Genomic DNA, 4,127 nt, shown 5'->3' with positions numbered 1-4,127 from the left:
TGTTATATTCAAGTTAAACTTTGTTTTTACACTATATATATGTATGTTAAGAAAGGAGGTCGTTACATTTATCCCTCATCCGTTAGATCATACTCCAAATCAAACTGATGGTTCAAATTCGTACGACCTTTGACCTCCCCTAGGGTTTATATATATATATCCACTTCGCCTTCTTCACTTTCACTTCTTTTATATTTTTCAGAGAGAAAAACTCGTACCAGAACAAAACAGAGCTTCATCTTTTTTATAAAATTTCATTGCATGTTCTCCAAACCAAAGAAACAAACTACTTTCAGTACATTCGGTTCTGTGAAGTCTTTCTTACAACCAATCTTCCAGTTGACGATTTCTCTATATCCACAAGCATCTGTGTGTAAGTTTCTCTTTTTTCACCCTTGCTTTGTTATTCATGAGTTTTTATGTATTTCTCTGTATTATGAATATGTTTACTATTTTTTTTTCTAGTTTTGCAAAGTGGTTTATTTGATATTAAACAAATTTTCGATTCGATGTTTTGGAATCACAGGTTTTTAACCCAGTTTTTTTTTTTTAGTGAAAAAAATGCAACAATGGGGTTATTCTGATTAGGAGTAGCGTTTCGTGTAAGCCAAGAAATAGGGGTTTTGATTTAGGGTTTTAACTGCACAAATCCTAAAAATATCATCTTTTTGGGTAATCGTAAGCTTTATCCCTGAAAATCCGGGATTCCTTGAAACTGGTATCCACTTCCCCACTTGAATCACGAACTTTACAATAGTTCGAGGCTCACCTTAGAGTTCATCTTACCCTTTGGAAACTTCAGTCTCGATTGACATAATATCGTGATCTCGAACTTTCGAGCTCGAATCAGCAAAATTATACTTTCTTTGTGATTTCCTATATACTGGGCCCTCACCCTTTTCTTTCTTGTTAGATGTCGTAGTACTCTGAGAATCGGTGGGGGCCCGAGCTCGCTATTCCTTACTTCCCATCAACTCCCAGTCCTGAGTCACCCTTCACACTGACCAGCGTCTAATATGCGAGCATGGAGAAAGGCGCAAACAAGAAGATATCTGAGATCAGTTTCAATGCCAAATAGACGAGGTCGAGGAGAAAAAGAGAAAAATGCGCCGAGTTGCGGTTTATCCAGATCCGGACCTCGAAATCAAACCTGTTTCTCTAGATCCCAAGCTCAAAGTCACTTTCGCATACGAGCCTGGTGCCCTCTTGTTTTCACTGATGGAAGATCCTTCAAAGCGTCCTTCCACCTCCCAAGCCGCTTCAATCCCCACCTCGAAAAAGGAATTCTTTGAGGCTGAGCACTATTGGAGCTCTGTCACTTCTACCAGCCAGATATTCGAGCTACTGCTTACTATGGACTTAAACTTTCTAGCACCTTGATGTGTCGGCCTGCTGCTTCGAACGAACGGAGCTGCTTCGCCCCAGGAGATGGAAATCCCAACTGCAAAATCAAGCTTGCCGCATGGAGTCGCGAGCATATGAGGGCAGGGGCTTTGCTACCCCTGAAATTATACTTCAAGGACTTTCTGGACTTTGTTGGGCTCGCCCCATTCCAGCTCCAGACTAATTTCTTCAAGGTTCGATCAGCCCTTAGGTCGTTATACCATGAGCTGAAGTGGGAAGGGCCTTCTCCTCAAGAGATATTATATCTCTTTCGTCTCAAAAGCAATCCTTCTCGAGCTCGTGGAGGGGATGGCTTTTACTATCTATCAAGCTACCCAAAGGAAAAAAAAAGCTCTTTAAGGATATGCCAAATCATCCTCCGAATTTCAAGCTCACTTTCTTCTGGATGGATGGTCTCGCGCCTTCCAGATTTTACTCTTTTCAACGTATCTGTAAGCACACTTATCCCTTTTTTTCATTAAATAGTTAAGCTCGGGACATTAATACGTAATTGTTTCTGCAACCAATTACCCCCACCCCACCCCATCAGAATCAATGGAGGGACATAGGGCAACCTTGCTCCAACTGCCTTATGGTCGGAGGTCTTTGCTTTATCTCCTCCATGAAGACCGACTTTGAGCCTGTGGCCTTTTAGAAGAAGGCCAGTGTATGGATGACTCGGAAAACTAAAAAATTTCTGAGGTGGGAACACATACCGCTTCCCAATGACAGACTTCCCCCAAGGCGGAGGTCTTCAAGCTCGCGGACTCGTGCCCCTGTGGCTTGCCGCACGATCGACCTGCCTTGGGCAAAGAAGCTCAAGATGAAGCCTGGCCAAGGTCGGGTGATGGAGGTAAAGTTGTGCTCAGTTCCTCCATGCAGTCTCCCTTTTTGCTTAAGCACAAACCTGATGTACTGATCCTCTTTCAGGATCCTAGGAATCATTTTTATGTGTGGTCATGGGTAGATTATAGAGTGCGTAGGTTTGATAGTTGGTTAGGTCAGTGTCAAACTATGTATAGCCTGAACAAGGTCTGGGATGGGGTTTTCATTTAGTACGGAACCAACATATATAAAGACATTTCAAGGCTATCTCCTACATGTAGAGACGAGACTCCCCCAATGTCTTCAGAAGATAGGGGAATTTCCTGGTCGCCGAGCTCAAGCTCGGTCGAGAGTACCAGTTAGGTTTCTTTTATCCTTAGTCTTGCTTCTCTTAGAAACCTAGGCTCGATCACTAAATTGTGACTTTTGTGATTTTTCAGGTGACATGGACTTTGACCTCGACAACGTGCTCAACCGTCCCTCGGCGACTAAGGCAAGCAAACGCCAAAGGGCTTCTCAAAGAGGGGGGCGTCCCTCCAAAATACCCAAAAGATCCGAGGTGGTCCCTCCAGCCTTGGTCGCTCATGGCCCGATCCAGGCCACCGAACCTACTCCCGAGGTCAGGGTAACTACTGAAATTGAGCCAGTGGCGCCCATAGACCCCCTGCCTTCTCTTGCGGTCTGAGTCACCCAACAAGCTCCTGCCGCCAAAAAAAGACAAGCTCCCACACGGGAACGATTATGGACGATCTCAACTCACATCCCAGAATACGTGCTCGACAGTGCTGTGGGTTCGGATGTCTTGTCCCGCGTGGGCCAAAGTCTCAGCAGCCTTGGCGCCCCTTAATGGGAGTTCCTCACCTTCTGCAGTGATGCCAACACCATCTTCGACAATGGTGGCGAGCTTCTATCATTGGTAAGTCATTTGTACTGTGGCTTTCTTGTGCTATACTGACTTACATCGTATGTTTAATAACTCGTATTTGTTTTTATGTACAAGCATTCACTTCACTTGTTCAACACAACTTCAAGTTGAACAGCGAGGTGGCTACGAGCAGGGCACATGCTTAAGAAGCCAATGACCTCCAGCTGAAGCTCGCAAACTAGCTCAAAACAGTGAAGTTGGAGGTGGCAGCAAGGGAGGCAGCCATTCTCAAGTTGTCTGAACTGGAGTTGAAGCTGGAGACTGCCAAGAAAGTGTCTGACCTCGAATCAACAATGGCGGTGACCTTGAAAGAGGTCGAGGCCAAGAATTTTGAGATCAAGGAAAAAGACTCCAAGATTAAGGAACTTCAAGATCTAAATGCCAAGTTGGAGGAGGAAAAGAAGGCAACCTTTGAGATAATCGAAGGTGAGAAGGCCCGCCTTCTAGAGGAGTTCACGACCAAGAAAGATCACGTCGTAGATATGGCGATGTATCGAATCTGAGTGAACAATCCTGACCTTGATACCAGCTTCTTAGCCAACTTAGAGGTTGGGTTTGTTGATAGATGGCAGACTCGACTTGAGGAAGAGGAGGCCAAGCTCGAAGTGGAAGAGGCAGTTAAGGCATCGCACACTGGGGTTGGGGAGGCGTCTAAATCATAAGGGCGAGACCATGGGTTGCGTCCCATTATACTTTTGTAACTATCTTTTTTTTTATGCCCTTGGGGAGAAGACAATATATAGCTCGATTTAGACCTATTTTTGTTAAATAGTAACTATGCATACAATTTTCTGGCTTGAAAATCTTCGTGCATTTGATTTTACTTTAAGCTTTTTTGCCTTAAATTATGCTTTACATTTCTGGATCAAAATATTTCGAGCATGTTATATTAAAGACTTGCTTTTATATTTGTTTAATTGCACAAATACATCTATTGGATTTAAGCTAGAATTTCAATGCATTCATGCACATTTTATTCGAAGTATCCATGTTC

This window comes from Humulus lupulus, chromosome 5 (assembly GCF_963169125.1).
Source record: "Humulus lupulus chromosome 5, drHumLupu1.1, whole genome shotgun sequence".
In the NCBI taxonomy this organism is placed as follows: Eukaryota; Viridiplantae; Streptophyta; class Magnoliopsida; order Rosales; family Cannabaceae; genus Humulus; species Humulus lupulus.
This window is presented reverse-complemented; position numbering follows the sequence as displayed.